The 19,852-nt window shown below is 44.0% G+C and overlaps 1 protein-coding gene across 1 annotated transcript in view; it reads left to right on the top strand.

Annotated features, from left to right (window-relative positions):
• The first annotated feature begins 9,866 nt into the window (after positions 1-9,866).
• The window catches only part of ANXA4 (annexin A4), a 58,153-nt gene continuing 48,167 nt past the window's right edge, over positions 9,867-19,852 (top strand). Inside the window, exon 1 of the mRNA XM_049785090.1 lies at positions 9,867-10,041. The gene's annotated coding sequence lies outside the window, so the exon portion shown is untranslated. The remainder of the gene's footprint in view (positions 10,042-19,852) is intronic.

The following is a 19,852-nucleotide window of genomic DNA, read 5'->3' as shown; positions in this document are numbered from 1 at the left end:
CTGCGGTCCATCCAAGGCTAGCGCAGGCAAGGCAGGCACCTTACCTTTAGCACCACCGCCCGGCCCCTCTTTCTTTCTTTCTTTCTTTCTTTCTTTCTTTCTTTCTTTCTTTCTTTCTTTCTTTCTTTCTTTCTTTCTTTCTTTCTTTCTTTCTTTCTTTCTTTCTTTCTTTCTTTCTTTCTTTCTTTCTTCTTTCTTCCTTCCTTCCTTCCTCCCTCCCCTCCCTCCCTCCCTCCCTCCCTCCCTCCCTCCCTCCCTCCCTCTTTCTTTCTTTCTTTCTTTCTTTCTTTCTTTCTTTCTTTCTTTCTTTCTCTTTCTTTCTTTCTTTCTTTCTTTCTTTCTTTCTTTCTTTCTTTCTCTCTCTCTCTTTTTTTTTCTTCTCCTTGTGTTTTGTACCACACCCAACAGTGATCAAGGCTTTCTCCTGCTCTGCACTCAGAAATCACTCCTTATGGGGTTCAGAAGACTATATGGATCGAACTGAGTCGACTGTATTCAAGAAAGACAAGTGACCTACTTACTGTACTATGTCTCTGATCTTTTCATGTTTTACATGAAGTTTCTCAGGCTTCTGGTGGATTTTCCAAATCTTACAGATTTGGCTGAACAAAGTTGCAGCAACAATTCAAGCAGAAAGCCTATCTACAGAAATAAGTACCAAAATGGTGAATATCAAATGTTCACTCTGTTGTATTGCAGTTTTTGTGTTTTTGCAGTTGCTTCTTTAACTGCCATAACTTCAGGGCTAATTATATGAACCAGACTGTTTGCAAAGACAAAGGAGAGGAGGCTGGATTCTGTGACAAAGTTCATGTTTAAAATGAAGGTCAGATTTCAGAGGTGAACATGTGGTGAGCTTCAGGACAGTAGCAGGAAAGGTACCAACTAGAAGAGCAGAGGTTAAGAAAATGTTGAACAGTCTAGGGGGAAAAAACCAGACTGTTTTTACAATCATTGTTTTTGTTTTGGGCTATACCCAATTGTAATCAGGGCTTGCTCCTGGCTCTGTGTTCAGGGATCACTCTGGTGTGATCGTGTCCAGCTTTGGGGATTGAAGTGGGGTCAACTACATGTAAGTCAAGTGCTTGGCCCTTGTATTAACTCTCCAATCCTTACATCTCCTTCTTTATTATATGTTAAGCTTAGGAGGGGGGTGAGAATAGGATAAGGCAGTTCTCTGGAGGCGGCCAATGCACTGCTATTTGATTATCAAACTATGCTGCAGTTTATACTGGTGTGATGTAAATGATAAATTTTCCTGTAGTCAAATCAAGTTTTGAGTGAGCTTCTCATTTGGGTTGAGCAACAGCTGCTCATGGTAACTGAAACAAGCAAAGAAAAAGGGAATTAAAAAAAAAAAAAAGAAAAAGGACATTAAGACAAGGTGAGGGGCCAGAGAGATAGCCTGGAGGTGGGGTGTTTGCCTTCCATGCAGAAGGACGGTGGCTTAAATCCTGGCATTCCATATGGTCCCCTGAGCCTTCCAGGGGTGATTTCTGAGCGTAGAGCCAGGAGTAACTCTTTATTTTCTTTTTCTTTTTTTTTTTTTTTTTTTTTTTTGGTTTTTGGGCCACACCCGGCGATGCTCAGGGGTTACTCCTGGCTGTCTGCTCAGAAATAGCTCCTGGCAGGCACGGGGTACTATATGGGACACCAGGATTTGAACCAACCACCTTAGGTCCTGGATCGGCTGCTTATAAGGCAAACGCCACTGTGCTATCTCTTTGGGCCCAGGAGTAACTCTTGAGCGCTACCGCCGGGTGTGATCCCACTCAAAAAAAAAAAAAAAAAAGACATAGGAAAAAGTGATAACAAGTGCAGCTGCTTTTTTCTACCTAGAAGTTCCCTGGAGTACAAGATTACCTACCAGTGAGGATGCACTCCACAGAGAAGGGATTCAATGCCTTTGATCAGGCCAATAGAAGGTTTTGAGATCTGGGGCTGGAGCTATAGTAGTGTGGATAGGATGCTTGCCTTGCAAGCACTCACTGGGATTTAATTCCTGAAACTTCTACTCAGTTTCTCTGAATACCACCAGGAATGATCAGGAGTAAACCCTGAGCACAGCCAGATGTACTCCAATCCTTTTACCCTTCCAGTAAAACAAACCCCCCAAAAGAAGGTTCTGAGGTTTTATTATTTCAAAGTGAGATAGGGCTGTGGTTCAAGTGGCCAGAGTATCTGCAAGACCTTGGCACTACATGTCCACTGTCCTTAGTCCACACTTTCAGGTAAAGCCCCACAATTATTCAAAATAAAATTTTAATTTAAGAATTGGAACCTATCTGGGTTCAATTCCTGACTCTTCAGATGCCTCTTGGAGTCCCACTAGGAGCTCTGTGCTCTCTCTAAGCACAGAACCAAGAATAAGCTCAGAGAACTACTCGGTATAACAGGCCTTATAAAAGAATTTGCTTCCTAAAACTATATGTATTTGCAATTTTGATACAAACAGAAGTTATATTTAGTCGAAGAGATAGCATGGAGAAGAGATAGCCGAAGAGATAGCATTTGCCTTGCATGCAGAAGGATGGTGGTTCGTATCCTGGCATCCAATATGGGTCCCCCGAGCCTGCCGGGAGCGATTTCTGAGTGTAGAGCGAGGAGGAACCCCTGAGCACTGCTGGGTGTGGCCTCAAAACAAACAAACAAACAAACAAAGAAGTTATATTTTTAAAAAATGAGGGGATGGTCTGAACAGAATGGACAAAACTGAAAATAAAAGTTTTTGACTGATTCTAAAGATTCAAGCTCAGAGCTAAAAAACAAAATAAAATCCCCAAACAACCAATAAAAAGGTCAAGAGGCATAGAGACACATTCCAGGATTTACACAACAACATCAAGCAGAAACTTCAGATGAGCATTTTTTTCAGGTTTATAAAAGATCCAAGGCTGGAGTGGAAGCACAGAAATAAGGTGTTTGCCTTGCATGTGGCTGACACAGGACGAACCCAGGTTTGATCCCCAGCATCCCATATAGTCCCCTGAGCCAGGAGTGATTTCTGAGCACAGAGCCAGGAGTAACACTTTTTTTTTTTTTTTTTTGGTTTTTGGTTTTTGGGCCACACCGGCGGTGCTCAGGGGTTACTCCTGACTGTCTGCTCAGAAATAGCTCCTGGCAGGCACGGGGGGGGGGGGGGGGGGGGGGGGGAGGGGCATATGGGACGCCGGGATTCGAACCAACCACCTTTGGTCCTGGATCGGCTGCTTGCAAGGCAAACACCGCTGTGCTATCTCTCCGGGCCCTAGGAGTAACTCTTGAGTGTCGCCAGATGTGGCCCAAAAATCAAAAAGTAAATAAATAAAATAAAAAGATTTAAAGGGCAATGAGATAAGACAGCAGTTAGAGCGCTTGCACCTGGCCCATCTTAGATTCTTGATATCACATGGTCCCAAAAGAATGAGAAATTCCTCCAAGTAACCCCTAATACTGTAAGGCCAGAGTAGCACTACACACTCATTGAGCATCATCACACACACACACACACACACACACACACACACACACACACACACACCCGCACCAGCTTGAGCATCACTTGGGAGTGCCCCACCACAAAAAGATTTTTTACTAAAAAGATTCAAGCGAGGTGGAGAGATGCACAGTGGTTAGGACACTTACCTTGTATGTGGCAGACCCAGGTTTGATCCTCAGTATTCCATATGGCCCCCTGTACATGCCAGGAGCAATTCCTGAGCACAGTCAGGAGTAACTCCCTGAGCAACTCAGGGTGTGGCTCAAAAACCAAAAATAAAATAAAATAAAAGGATTCAAGTCTTCAAGACAAACATAAACACTAAGCCAGGTCTCATTTCTAAAACTATTCTTCAAAAGAAATAGGAAATTTAAATTTTTTTCAATGAGAATACCTAGGTTATCTACAAAAATATAAATTTTTTTTCCCCGCTGTTGGGACACAGTTTTATGGTCAGGTTTTAGTCCTGGATCTGTGCTCAGAAATTACTCCTGATGACGCTCAAGGGACAATATGAGATGATCAGGATTGAACCCAGCTCAGCTGCATGCGAGGCAAGGACCTTACCTGCTGTCTTATCACTCTGGCCCAGATTTTCTTTATTGGATACTAAAGAATCCTGAACCTCCAAATATGACATGTATAAGTAAGTGGTAGTAAATACTATTGATTAGAGAAGTGATTGGTGGAAAGTTTTATTATTTAACAACTACTGAAAAATATACAACAGTAACATAAAAATTGAATGAGTCTTGAAAATATTTTACATATTTTACCTTATGTAATCCTTATAAAATAGCATTTATAGTGGCCCAGAGAGATAGCACAGCGGCGTTTGCCTTGCAAGCAGCCGATCCAGGACCAAAGGTGGTTGGTTCGAATCCCCGTGTCCCATATGGTCCCCCGTGCCTGCTAGGAGCTACTTCTGAGCATAGAGCCAGAAGTAACCCCTGAGCACTGCCGGGTGTGACCCAAAAACCAAAACAAAAAAAAAATAGCACTTATAAAGCTTATTATCTCTATTGTACAGACTAGAAGGTGATACAAAAGAGAAAAGTGACTTTTCTTTTGTTTTTTTTTTTTTGTTTGTTTGTTTGTTTTTGGGTCACACCCAGCAGTGCTCAGGGGTCACTCCTGGCTCTATGCTCAGAAATCACTCCTGGCAGGCTCAGGGGACCATATGGGATGCTGGGATTCAAACTCCATGCTATCTATCCAGCCCAATAAGTGGCTTTTTTAAGGTGATCAGATAATCAGTGAGAATTCAAAGCCTATTATTTTTACTTTTAAATTAAATTAAATTAAAATTATTTTTACCAAAAGTATTTTGTTTCTGTAAGTGTTCAATTGATGGTTGAAAAGAAAGTGATTTCTCAATGAAAAATGGGGGCATCTAGATGTTATTCTGGGGCATCAAGAATGTTGTTTCAGGAGGCCGGAAAGATAGCATGGAGGTAGGGCATTTGCCTTGCATGTAGAAGGATGGTGGTTTGAATCTTGGCATTCCATGTGGTCCCCCGAGCCTGCCAGAAATGATTTCTGAGCATAGAGCCAGGAGTAACTCCTGAACACTGCTGGGTGTGACCCAAAAACAAACAAACAAACAAAAACAAACAAACAAAAAATAATGTTGTTTCAGGTTACTTTTGAGGTTTGGTCTGTTCCAACTACCCATTGATAGCAGAAGCAGTTTAAATTTTACTCTAGCCTCATTTTGTAAGACTTAAATTGTTTTCTTCTGCTTCTTTGATGTTCTATATTTTCCTATGTTCCAAAATTTTTCCACCATTCCATATACTTTTAATGCTTACTCATTCTTAAGTGATTAAAGTTTTAGCCACACTGCATTTGTTCCCAAACAGAATGAGCTAATCCTTCCTGGCTCCCAGCCTGTCTATTTAGGTGCTTTTAGAGTCTCCTTCTCAGCTCTGAGGCTGGAGGATTAGTAAACGTCCAGCAGTCTGAAAGGATGGTGTAGCAAGCCATCTGGCAAGCAATGTAACCTTAAGAGGTTCCTTCTCAGTGTGTTGCAGAGTTTTTGTTTACCTGGCTTCTGGCCCAGTCTCCTTCCCTGCCCTAGGCCAGATGGACTATGGCCTGGCAACCTACTTAGATGCAGGATGAGAGAGATACTCATCACTCAAGGAGAATGAACCTCCTCTCTACCATATCTAGAGTCTGCTCTTTCAGAACATGTCAAGAAGGGAGAAGATCCAGGAGTGTGAGTTAAATCTGGAAATAGTATGCATACCTATAACTGCATTTCAAAGGCACCCCAGTTGGGGCCAGAGAGATTATACAGTGTGGAAGGTACTTGTCTGGTATGTGGCCGACCTGGATTTGATCTCAACATCTCATGTGGTTCCTAGAACACCACCAAGAGTGATTCCAAAGTGCAGATCCAGGAATAACCCCTGAGCATGCTGGATATGGCCCCCAAGCCAAAAACAAACAAACAAACAAATAAATAAATAAAAATCACCCCAGAGGTCAAAGAGATAAGCAGGTAAGGCATCTGCCTTGCTCTCGGCCAACCCTGATTCAATCCCCAGAACCCCATAAAGCCCTTAGAGCACCCCCAGGAATAATTTCTGATTGCAGAGTCAGGAGTAACCCTGAACATTGCTAGATTTATGACCCAAAAACTAAACAAATAAAAGGAATCCTTTTTGATTTTTATATCGGGACCAACTCCCAGCTTACTCCTGACTGCTCAGGAATTGAACCAAAGTTGACCATGTGCAAGGTAAGCACATCATATTTTTTTTTGATTTCCCTAATCCTTGCTCATTTCATGAGATCTGCTAGATTATTACTCTTTGTAGTTTGTTGTCTAGTGTTGAAAGGTCTGCTATTTTTCCCTTTTTATTTCCTTGTTCTTGTGTGAACAAAAATAAAATTTTTTGCTTTCATTGGATTTCCCAAGGAATCTGGATAAGTCAAATGCATGGGTTCATTCTGCTATCTTTAATTGAAAGAGCTATGTCTTTAATTTTAATAATAATATTAATTTTTAAAAGACTGTCGAGGATCTGGTTCCCTCGAAGTAGAGGCTGAGATAGGATGCTTGTGTGTCTTGTGAGAAGTGTTCTCAGTTGAACCTTCCCAGCTTGAGAAATAGGAGAACTCAGAGAAAGGTGCAGAGCAAGTTGGGCGTTGCTATGGAAAGTTAAAGCTGTGGGAATTCTGGAATTTGATGAGTATATTACAGATTTATTTTTACCTTTTGTTTACTAGAACATTAGCTTTTTCTGAGATGGGATATTGTTTATGGGGGTGACACTCAGTGGCATTCAGAGTCTTCTCTTGGGGACCATTTCTGGTTGTGCTCGAGACAATCCCTCTCAACCCCAGCCTCTTGCATGTACAGGATATACTCAGCCCCTTGAGCCATCTCTGAATAACTTTGCTTCTGACTTTTGTGGTGTTCTTTTGCCTTTTTTTGATGGGGCTGCAGCGCTCAAGGGTTACTCCTGGCTCTGCGCTCAGAAATCACTCCTGGCAGGCTTGGGGGACTATATGGGTTGCTGGGAATTGAACCCAGGTCTGTTCCGCATCATCTTCGTGCAAGGCAAACACCCTCCCTACTGTGCTATAGCTCTGGCCCCTGATTACTGTGGTTTTCCAAGCTGATCATCCTAACAAGATCTCAGAAGGCTGCTAACAGTATCTGCTCTATTCCTGGTCTTTATTTTATTGTATCTTAGCTACAATTTTGTAAGGCATACAAGTAAGTCTTTCTCATCTTGACCTCACTTTTTCTACAGCTTGTCTTTGAGATTTTCATAAACTGAAACTCAGTGCTAAGTTTTGAAGCTCAGCACTAATCTTTCTGAAATAAAGGGCAGAATCCAAGTGTTACATCAGTTCAGTGAACTAGATCTTTCCCCACCATCCTCTGGGCTGCAGCTGTGATGATCAGGTGTGACTCTTGCTTGGATGGGGTACCAGGGTTAGTACCTGACTACAGTATTTGCACACTTGGTGAGGGGTGCACTATTTCAGTTGGGGTGCAGCCTGATTAAGGTGCTTACAGACGAGACTGAGTTTCTCATACAGGCGCTTATCTGGCCTGTATACACACCCAGCTTTTAGTTAAGGGGCTCACTGAAGGGCTGGTATTGCCACACTCTAGTGGGGGTCTGGGGATGATCCCAGATAACAGAGTCACAGGAAATAGACTTCCCAGTAGTGGCACTCAGAGACTGAACTATAGGGCCTCACCCTTGCAAGGGCACACCTTTTTTTTTTTTTTTTTTTTTTTGGTTTTTGGGCTACACCCGGCAGTGCTCAGGGGTTACTCCTGGCTGTCTGCTCAGAAATAGCTCCTGGCAGGCAGGGGGAACCATATGGGACACCGGGATTCGAACCAACCACCTTTGGTCCTGGATCGGCTGCTTGCAAGGCAAACACCGCTGTGCTATCTCTCCGGGAAGGGCACACCTTTTCCACAGAGCTATCTCTGAGGCCCCTGTGACCACACCATAATGAAGTGATTTAATGTTACCTTTAAGTCCAATAGACACTTGGGTTTGGGGGTTGGAATAGTAAGCATATACTCCCAAAGCTTATCTGTGTGTCTAATAAAATAAAATTGGAGTTTACTTCTAGTCGAGACAGCTTTAATTGGTGAATACTTACAGAGCACCCACCGTGTAAGCGGAAACCAGGAATGGGAGTTCAGGAAACGCTACCGGGGCTCCCATTCTTGGTGGGGAGGGCAGATACATTGGACTTTGCAGGGCCAGGTGATGTGGGGGGGGTGGGGTGTACAGAATTTAGAGACCTCTAGGTCCTGTGGCCCATCTATTGGGCACACAGAGACTGAACTCAGATCCTGAGAGAGCAGTGGAACAGCCGTATTTGGGGTGCTTTGTGTGTTAAAGCTGACCTAAACTGGCCTGGACTCGGGTTGGGGTCCGGGGTTGCAGATGCCAAGCCCCAGGAGGCCAGATCAGGGATGCCCAAGTTCTGAGGAAAGCCCCTTGCTCAATTGAGGAGATACAAACCTTGGGGATGCAATCATAGGTAAGTTTATTCCCTTTCCAGGATCCTGGGGGTGTCACCGCAAGTCGGGAATTCGGTCTGCAGTGAGATCCTGAGAATTCAAATTCACAAACATTTAAGGAAATTCACATGATAATGAGCATGATAATGAGCATACAAGTCAAAGCATTTCATAGGTTTATACAGTTTGAATCATCCAATGATTTTTTTTTTACAGAAAAGGCTCAATTTTCCGTCTGCTCTGCCCCTTCATGATATCATTTTACCCCAACTCCCAGACTGATGGTATGCAGAGATACATATTAAACTCATCTTTTTTTGTTTGTTTGTTTTTTGGTTTTTGGTTTTTGGGCCACACTCGGCGATGCTCAGGGGTTACTCCTGGCTGTCTGCTCAGAAATAGCTCCTGGCAGGCACGGGGGACCATATGGGACAGCAGGATTCGAACCAACCACCTTTGGTCCTGGATCGGCTGCTTGCAAGGCAAGCACCGCTGTGCTATCTCTCTGGGCCCACGTGTTAAACTCTTCAAGCGGTCCCCCAATCCACAGGGTGGAGGACCCATTCTCTTGACAGTGTAGTGACCAGAGCGATTAGGGGAAGGTAGCCTTCCTTGTTCACTATATCAAGCAAGCCAGGGACAGAAGCGAGAATAGCATTAAACTGGATTTTACCCTTATTCTATACCTATGTGTTATTCTATCTATACCGATGTGTTATTCCTTTGTAGCGACTGTGTGCAATTATTCCTCCCTAATCTTCAAGAGCCATCTGTCCTTTGTGGGGATCTCCTCCGCAAGGGTCGAGGTGCTCCCCTGTTGGAATGTAAGATGATTAGTTGGTTTCCCTTCCCTTCAAGGTGTCTGGTGGAAAAATAAGATGTGCTTGCATTCCTTGGAATGTCCTTTGTGATTTACAGCTGTCTCCTTGAGCCTAGTCTCTCTTCAAAAGTTACACACTGAAATCCAAAATTCAAAGGCTACACCCCAAAATCAAAAGTCACCTCTTTTGGAGACTCAACATGTGTTCACGTAGAGGGGAGGCGGGGTATACCTATGGGCCTTCCTTGCCACTTGAAAATAGTTTTAATTCAAGAGCACCAAGCCATTGCTGGTTGAAAGTTAGATACTGTGTTTCAGCAACAATCCCAGGCCACTTTCGTCCACCAGTGTCCCTCAATTCCCTCCCACAACACCACTTCCCAGGACAGGCACATTTCAAAGTTGGGGTGACCCATCGGCTCCCGTGTTTCCTGTGCTGTAGACGCAGGGGTTGGGCTCCAGGAATCGGGGCCTGAGCACCTGCCGGGGCGGAGTCCTGGGTTTTGGGGCGAGGCCCAGCTCCTCCCTCCACCGGGTTTGACGTTCCCCGGGCCCCCGGCTCCAGGTGCGCGGCGGCTCCGGAGGATTTTCCGGTCCCGTGGGCACGTCCAGGAACTCGGCCCGAGTCTCCACCCCGCGGCAGGGCGGGTCCGCTCGGGATAAGACCCACGGCCGGCCCGACTGGGGTGTGACCTCGGAGGCTGCAGAGGAGCGCAGACGGGGCCCGAGAGAGCGGTAGGTGGGCCCCGGGCCCGGGCTCAGGATGGGGGGCCCAGAGTGGGGTGTGGCTGCGGGGTGTGGGTGTGGACGGGTCCCAGGGGCTGAGCCACCCAGGTCCCCCCTCCAGCGTCCGGAGGGTCCGAGAGCTGCTTTCTAAGAGTCCTGCGGTTCTTTCTTGTCCCCAAGTTCGAGTCCCGGGCTTGGTGCTGCATTTGGGTATTTTAAGGGCACTGGTGATGAGGGTGTTCTGTTTATAACTGAAACCCAACTTGCAAACATGCTTGCAATCATGGGGCTTAAATAAAGGTTTATATTAAAATAATTTAAAAAACATAAATATAAATCAATAAAAGGAAGGTCTGAGCGAGCCTGGCATGGAACTGATTCCCTGGAGGAACACTCAACTTTTTCCTCTTCGTTTCTTTCTTTGCGCTAGTGCAAGAAGCTTTCTGCTTTCCTTCCCTGTTGTTTCTTCCAAGGCCTCTGGGCATAGAGCCTGGCACGTGGAATCTGCTCTTAGGGAGGAGGCCCAGATTCTGTCCCGCTGCTGCCGCGCCCTTTCTTTCAACACCCTTCCACTAGCAGGACACTTTGCCACCGAAGACGGTGCCCGGTCAGCTATCTGCTTCACCCAGTTGCTTGGAGGGTCTTCAGTGCAGATTTTTTAAATATTTTCTTTGAGTCTTGTAGCTTCTGAGGATCCCATACTCAGAGTGGGTGTCTGGAAAGAATTTGGTCATCACCAAATTCACCATCGTGCAACTCTAGGATCTTCTGCTTCCAGTTTATATTGCAAAGATCACTGTGGAGTTGTGTGTGTGTGTGTGTGTGTGTGTGTGTGTGTGTGTGTGTGTGTGTGTGGTTTTTGGGTCACAGCCGGGAGTGCTCAGGGGTTATTCCTGGCTCCATGCTCAGAAATTGCTCCTGGCAGGCACGGGGGACCATATGGGACGACGGTATTCGAACCGATGACCTTCTGCATGAAAGGCAAACGCCTTACCTCCATGCTATCTCTCCGGCCCCACTGTGGAGTTCTTGAGAGGTAATAGAGCACACAGGAGAGGGAGAAGGATAGGATAGCAATAAGAAAGTGGTAAACACACTCACAGACACACACACACACACACTTTCTCCTAGATGTTTAACAAATCTTTGTTTGGGTTCTAGGCCCAAACTTAATCCCTGAAGAAAGTTGTAAACACACACACACACACACCCTCCTAGATGTTTAACAAATCTTTGTATAGGATAGCAATAAGAAAATGGTAAACACACACACACACACACACACACACACACACTTACACTTCTTTCTCCCAGATGTTTAACAAATCTTTGTTTGGGTTCTAGGCCCAAACTTAATCCCTGAAGGTTTGCACACACACACACACACACACACACACACACACACACACACACACACACACACACACACACCCCTCCTATATTTTTCCTTGGGTTCTAGGCCCAAACTTAATCCTTGAGGGCTTGCTGTTATTAAACTCTTCTCAGGCAGTTAGGTGCAGCGTTGTCTGCCCTGGAGGCCCTTCAATTACATCTTTCTCGGTTACTCAGTTAGTTAAATTTTATTCCAACTTGAAATAGGTTATAAACTTTTATGGACGAGGGTCCCAGAACACTGTGGTCTTAAGTCAGGGTCAGACCTGTTGGAAGAAGATATATCCTTTTGTCCAATATGACTTTATATTGGTTTGTGGTGATTTGGGCTTCAGGTTTTAGGATTTGGATTTTGAATTACAGGCTTTATTTTTCTTCTTCAGTTTTTTTCTAGACAAGTTGACATGAGAGTTAAACTAAAATATGTGCACTAGAAAAAGAGGATGGAGATAGAGTAAGCACTCCTGATAAGTGCTTACCTTACACTCCTTACATACTTGATGGGCTTTGTATATGGATAAGGGATTACAGTTCTTCTTTGTGGCATTGGAAAGAGTTGAGTGGAAAATTCTGGATGGTAGTTCCTGGTTCAATTTTTTTATTTTTATTGTTTGGTTTTTGGACCACACCCGGCGGTGCTCAGGGGTTACTCCTGGCTCTGTGCTCAGAAGTCAGCCCTGGACCATATGGGATGCCGGGGATTGAACCTGGGTCCATCCCAGATGAGCTGCATGCAAGGCAAATGCCCTACTGCTGTGCTAACAGGAAGGTGCCGGCCTTCCTGGTTCAATTTAAATTTGACATTGATGCATATCATTGGTGCCTCTTTAATGTCACAAGGACAGATTGTGCCACTAAATATGTACAAAAATTTGGTTGGGGGCTGGAGAGATAGCATGGAGGTAAGGCATTTGCCTTTCATGCAGAAGGTCATCAGTTCGAATCCTGGCGTCCCATATGGTCCCCTGTGCCTGCCAGGAGCAATTTCTGAGCCTGGAGCCAGGAGTTTCCCCTGAGCACTGACGGTTGTGACCCAAAAACCACAAAAAAAAAAAAAATTGGTAAATGGGTTTGGTAAGTTTGGCTGGAGCAATAGTTTTAGTGGATAGGATGCTTTCCTTGCATACTGCTGGTCCAGGTTTGATCCCCAGCACTACATAAGGTTCCCTGAACCCCATCAAAAGTGATCCCTGTACACATATCCAGGAGTTAACCTTTAGAACTATGGAGTGTAAAAGCTCCTCCCCCAAAAAAGCCCCATAAATTGGTTTTTTAGACAGGAAAAAAACCCTGCTATATAATTAAAAATTAATTTACTTACTAGTAATTTCAGAATTGTTGTTTATATTTATAGAAAGTGGTATGTATTTAGTGATGCTACTAGATAACAAGAAAATACAAATTTCAGTGCCAATATTGATAAAGGGAGCAGAATTTGAATCCTGTTGGCTAGGTCCCTGTGGAGTTAGCAAGAATGGAACCTCTGAGTCTTTCCTAGTGGGTTGAAAGGATGGGTAAAGGAAGGAAGGCTAACCTAAGATCTGAGAGAGAGAGAGAGAGAGAGAGAGAGAGAGAGAGAGAGAGAGAGAGAGAGAGAGAGAGAGAGAGAGAGAGAGAGAGAGAGAGATCATGGCACCATATGGAGTGTCCCTGAGTATCACTGAGATTAGCCCAATGCCACCCCACCCCATCGAGCATTGCTGGGTGTGGCCCTGGAGACCTCTGAGCATTTCTGGGAAGGCCTGGGTCATCTCAACACCAGCACTACTGGTTCTCGAATTAATTCTCAGGCCTAGTTGGCCAAATATTGCCAGGAATGACCCCTGGTGCACTAGTAGTTGAGAACCCAAAAAAGATGAGTTCTAAAGCCAACTTTTTTTTTTTTTTTTTTTTTTGGTTTTTGAGCCACACCCGGCGGTGCTCAGGGGTTACTCCTGGCTATCTGCTCAGAAATAGCTCCTGGCAGTCACGGGGGACCATATGGGACACCGGGATTCGAACCAACCACCTTTGGTCCTGGATTGGCTGCTTGCAAGGCAAACGCCACTGTGCTATCTCTCCGGGCCCTAAAGCCAACTTTTTTTCTTTTGATTTTTGGGCCACACCTGGCCACACTCAGGGTTACTCCTGGCTCTGTGCTCAGTAATCACTCCTGGCAGGCTCTGGGAACTATATGGGGTGCCAGGAATCAAAACTAGGTCAGCTGCATGCCAGGCAAACACCTTAACCACTACAGCACCTAAATCCAACTTTTTAATTTTTGCAAAGTAAGTTTTTTTTAATGAAAAATATTTTATTATTTAAAAATAATATATTTAGGCATCATACTTACAAACATGTTTGTAATTGGGTTTCAGTTATAAAAAAGAACACCCCCTTCAACAGTGCAAACTTCCCATCCTAAAGCCAACTTCTTTTTTTTTTTTTTTTTTTTGGTTTTTGGGCCACACCCGTTTGACGCTCAGGGGTTACTCCTGGCTATGTGCTCAGAAATTGCCCCTGGCTTGGGGAACCATATGGGACGCCGGGGGATCGAACCGCGGTCCGTTCCTTGGTAGCGCTTACAAGGCAGACACCTTATCTCTAGCGCCACCTTCCCGGCTAAAGCCAACTTCTTGACTTACTTTCTCACTATCTCTCCCCTATCAAAGGGGCCCAATCGATAGCACAATGATGGGGCATTTGCCTTGCACACAACTGACCCTGGGTTCAATCCCTGTCGTCCCTTATGGTCGTCCTCCTTACCCCATCCCAGCCAGGAAGGATTTCTGAGCGCAAAGCCAGGAGTAACCCCTGAGCGCCGCTGGGTGTGGCCCAAAAACAAACAAACAAAAAAAAAAAAAAAAACCCCACAAAAACAAAGAAAGAAATTGCTCTTGGCAGGCTCAGAGGATGCTGGGAACTGAAACCGGGTCTGTCCTTGGTCAGTCGTGTGCAGGGCAAATGCCTACCACTGTGCTATTGCTCCAGCTCTCAATAATGATATTTTTTTTTAAATAAAATAAAAAAAACAAAGAAAGGTTTTATCTGAGTTGATAGCTTAGCTATCTCCAGCACTGCCAAGTGTGGCCCAGAAAGAAAGCAACAACAAAACAATAGTTTTTAAATTTGCTTTAAAACTCAACTGAAGTTGGGCCCGGAGAGATAGCACAGTGGTGTTTGCCTTGCAAGCAGCCAATCCAGGACCAAAGGTGGTTGGTTCAAATCCCGGTGTCCCATATGGTCCCCCGTGCCTGCCAGGAGCTATTTCTGAGCAGACAGCCAGGAGTAACCCCTGAGCACCGCCGGGTGTGGCTCAAAAACCAAAAACCAAAAAAAAAAAAAAAACTCAATTGAAGTTTAACTAAGCTTGCTTTCTCCAGGATTTTATTGTTCCTACCTAAGGCTTATTGTTGGTCTTCTTGGGAGTTTAGTTGTCAGTGTTCAGTTGTGTTCGACTAGGCTGAGAACTTTTTGCTATAAAAACCCAAGACACCACCTTCAAAGAGTTCTTTTGGAAGGATTCAAGGAGTTGGAGATAAGTAAATTGTAATACTGCTTCCTGGTCTGGACTTAACCCAAGAGAGAAAGTGTTATTCACAGTCAGCACCAGGGTTAAATTGCTACCAATGACCAACTAATTAGTTTGTAAAAGGGCAGACTAATTACTTTTTAAATTACTCCTTCTCAAAAGACCATCATTTCCTTTCTCCCTGTTATCAAATAGCATTAGCCATGTAGGCCTAAATGTAACAAACACATTATGAGCAGACAGATGCCCCTGAGGGGTCTTTTGTCAAGTTATTAAAAGAACTTGCTGCCAAGTCACTGTGGATTCATTCCTGGGGTTAAGGCTCTCACCTTCTACCTGACAAAAGCTAACAAGGAATTATTGCCAGTAAATGTAGGGTTCAGTTCCATGGTGAAGAGAAGCAATATTTCTTTGTAATTCAGCCATCCCTAACCCAGAGATCCTTTATAGAACTGAGTCATAGATTTATCAGCCCAATAGCTGCTCCTTGCTTCTCTGCAAGGGGCCCAGGAAGGCATTTTCTGGGTTCCCTTAATTTCAGTTTCTGCTCTTGCTATCTCTGATGCTTGCTCCACAAGGACCTGTTGATTCACTGGTACTCAGACTTGTTAGAGTCATAGGCTCCTTGGAGAATATGGTTACAGCCAAGATCCTCTCTCCAAAAAAGTAAACACATATTTCACATTTTTTCTATAGTTTCAAGGGGTTTATAGGAACCTTCTAAACCCATTTACAGATTCCTATTTGACATATAGATATCATTGTTAATAATTGTTTTGAAGGTTTAAGGTGTGTAAGAATTTAAAAGTGCATTATTGGGGCGCTGGCGAGGTGGCGCTAGAGGTAAGGTGTCTGCCTTGCAAGCGCTAGCCAAGGAAGGACTGCGGGGTTCGATCCCCTGGCGTCCCATATGGTCCCACCAAGCCAGGGTCGATTTCTGAGCGCTTAGCCAGGAGTAACCCCTGAGCATCAAATGGGCGTGGCCCCAACCCCCCCCCCCCAAAAAAGTGCATTATTGTCCTCTTGGTAAAGTTCACAACCCAGGAGAGAAATACACACACACACACACACACACATACAACACACACACACACACACACACACTTGAATATTAGGAATTTATCCTGAAGATATAAATATATGTGGAGATATGTATACAAGGACGTACACAGACAGCTTTGTATAGTAGTAGCAAAAATTGAAAACAACATAAATATCTCTACCTAAAACATTGGTTAAATTGTGGAATATTGGACTGGAGTAATAGTACAGTACGAAGGCACTTACATTGCACGCAGCCAACCTGAGTTTTTTTTTTTTTTAAATATCTTTATTTAAGCACCTTTCTTACAGACATGATTGTAGTTGGGTCAACCCGAGTTCTTTTCCCATTATCCCATCTGGTTCCCAAGCCTATCAGTTGTGATCTGTGAGTGCAGAACCAGAAGTCAGCTCTAAGCAACTCTGAACATGTCCCAAAATAAATATGGAATATTTACACAGTGCAAATGTTAAACAGTGGTGAGGTTGGTAGGATCAGATATAGAATGATACTGATAATGATATTTTTTAAAAGGGAAGTATAGATTTGTTACACACATAATCCTTTATTTTAATAGTTGTATCCTCTCTTTCCTTCACTTTTTTGCTGTTGTGATGACTGGCGGTCGCATGTATTTTTGGTAGCTCTCCTGCACATTCTTGTAGTGCTCACAGGTGTTGCACTCCCAACTATAGTGCTCTAATACCTTCAGTCGTGTTGCTTGCCTGGACATGTGCCCACTTTACTTGTATGTTCACATTCCCATGCCTGCAGAGGTGCCTGTGCAGATCAAACTCAAGGCCTCATGCTCAAAGCAGGCACTTTCAGCCTAAGTCATCTTGGACCCTGCTACTGCTGCTATCTGTAAGCATGGTGGAAGTTACCTCCCACATTTTAATATGCTTCTTATACGCATTTCTTTAAATGCTTGTGAGAAGCTACTTGAGAAATTTTAATAGCAGTCATTGCTGAGGAGGTGGGATGGTAGATTTCACTACAGACTTATCTCTGTATACCTTTTTGTACAATTAAAAATTTTTTTTGAAAGGACCAGAGCAATAGCACAGGGAATAGGCTGTTTACCTTATGTGGGGCCATCTTGCGTTTGATCCCCAGCATCCCATATGGTCCCCCGAGGCTGCCAGGAGTAATTTCTGAGCACAGAGCCAGGAGTAATCCCTGAATGCTGCCAGGTGTAGCTCAAAAACAAACAAACAAAATATTTTGAATCATTTTTCTATCATGTTGTAGACTTCTTTATTTAGTCATGTCCTGTGATGCTTAGAGTTAATCCCAATTTGGTGCTTGGCAGTTTTCACAACTGTGTTTAAGGGACCATGTGATGTCCAGCAGGACACCCAGAGCTCCAGCATTAGAGCATATCCTCAAACCATTTAAGCCCTCTCCAGGCCAAAGTACTGTCAACTTCCAGAAACAGAATGTTACGGATAACATCTGGCCATTCAGCATTATTTATATAAATAGAGAGAAGAAACAAAATGAAGAATGGATGATGATCAGGTTTTCTGACCTTAGAATAAATGTATAGATGATCATCCACTTTCTTCTTTGCATAAAAAAAGTAAGCTGCAGCTGTATTTCAGTTGCCAGTGAGATGAACTCGGAACTCCTCATTCTTAAAATCCATTTCAGTAAGGAGATTTATTCATTTGGGACCTTCTGCAGGCTCCCAAAAGAACGTATTGTAAATCATAGTTTTTTTTTATTAAATAAAAATTTGTTTTAGGGGCCGGAGAGATAGCACAGTGGTAGGGCATTTGCCTTGCATGTGGCCAACCCAGAAGATGGTGGTTTGATTCCCGACATCCCATATGGTCTCCTGAGTCTGCCAGGGGCGATTTCTGAGCTCAGAGCCAGGAGTATCCCCTGAGTGCCACCAGGTGTGACCCAAAAAACAAAACAAAACAAAAAGTGCCTTTAATTGCATGGAGGAAAGCCATGTTTTTATGGGATCTGATGGGTTCTGTGTACCTTTTGCTGCAGGAATAAAAGAGGAGATAGACTGGACCTGTTATGACCTGTAGAGTAGATAGACCTGCTGGGGCAAGGCTGTTTGACAAAGTCCTAGCAGCGATCCAAGTCGTGGGCATGAGGGGCCTGCCTTGCCATCGGTGCACACCCCACTCTTTTTCCTGTGAACTGGTCTTTGTGAATTCTGTTCCTCCATGCTAGGAGGAATATGTGCTGTGGGTGGTAATAATCATGCTTACCAAGTGCTTCCTGCAGGGTTGGTCCTCACCCAAGCATCTGACGTTTGAGTTGATTAAACTTTCATCCATCTCTGATGGTACTACTAAAATCATCTCTAGTATTAGAAGAGTGAAGAAATGGAGGCACAAGACTGTTGAGTACTTTTCTGAAGGTCACCTACTAGGAAGTGGACGAGCCAGGACTTGAACTTGGCAGGCTGAAGACTTTCTTGTGCTCTGTGACTGTCAAATGGGGTAAGAGATTTCCAATGGGGAATCAGCATGAAAAGGTAGGCTGTGAGGTTCAATGAGGGAATGGCAGACACTGGATAGAGAAAGGGAACAGTTTCTGTGGTAGGATTTTAAGTCCCTGTTTACTTCTGCAACTGCACAACTTTGGACAGGTCCAGAATAAATATTTTACTTGGTTCCCCACCACCCCAGGGGTCATTTCTGGCAATGCTTGGGGAAACATATGGGATGCCAGGGATTGAACTCAGGTCGACTGCATGCAATGCAAATGCCCTACTCACTGTGCTATAACTCTGGGCCCATTATATCTTTTTTTTAATAAGATGAAAGCACAGATTATATCAAGAAGGAAATCAATGGCACCGGAGAGATAACATGGAGGTAGGGCATTTGCCTTGCATGCAGAAGGACGGTGGTTTGAATCCTGGCATCCCATATGGTCCCCTGAGTCTGCCAGAAGTAGTTTCTGAGTGTAGAGCCAGGAGTAACCCCTGAGTGCTGCTGGGTGTGACCCAAAAACCCTAAATGAAAAATAAAAAAATAAAAAAAAAAAAAAGGAAGGAAGTCAAGCCAGAGTCAGCGTTGGAGAAATGATACTTCCCATTTTCCAGACCTACATTGGACAAACTGTGCAGGATTCAGCTTGGACAGAGTTTCCAGGCCGTAGTCCCTCATCCTGAGAATGCTCTGACTTTGTGTCTGGTTATGGTTCTGAGTTCTTCTCCTCCACCTTGAGTTGGGGGTAAAATCCAACCCCAATCTCTGGCCTCACACAGTGTGTGCTACACAAAGGCATGCTTCATGTTTATAAGATTTGCGGAGCCAGGAAAATGTAAGCCAGCCTCCAGGTCTGGCCTCCCCCAAATCAACCTTTTCTTGAAAACAATTGTTTTGCCTCCTTAGACTTGTTTGTTGTCCTGAAAACTCCAACCCAATTCTAAATAAAATTTTCTCTTTTCCAAATGACTTTTTGGCCACTCTTCATCGTAGTTAATGCTCCCAGGTAGACGGATCTTCTCTTTACCAGAAAAAAACTTTTATTTTCAAAATTCTGTTTGAGGCCTTACTCACAATGAGACGTCTTTGTCTTGGGTGGGTGGAAGTGTGACGGGAAAAAGTGTGGAGGAGTACCTTTGTCTTTTTGGTGTGGCAGTACTAGAGAAATTTGTAGAAATTAAGTGCCAGCTACTTGGAATTTTCCAAGGGAACTTCTCTTCAGTGAAGTATAGCCCTGTACAAATAGCTGTGTCTAAAAAAGAAGAGGTTGTGGCTAAGTTTAGTGGGTGGGAAGAAAATGAGTCATAGAGTAAGTCAGTTACTTAAACCTTGAAGGAGGGGGGAGGGAAAGCTAGTAAAATTGAAATTCTAGCAACTTAAAAGCTTATTTAAACTAATATGTTAATTGTTGGTTGT

This window comes from Suncus etruscus, chromosome 12 (genome assembly GCF_024139225.1).
Source record: "Suncus etruscus isolate mSunEtr1 chromosome 12, mSunEtr1.pri.cur, whole genome shotgun sequence".
NCBI classification, from domain to species: Eukaryota; Metazoa; Chordata; class Mammalia; order Eulipotyphla; family Soricidae; genus Suncus; species Suncus etruscus.
The sequence above is the reverse complement of the archived record's forward strand: the minus strand, read 5'-3'. Positions and strand labels throughout refer to the sequence as shown.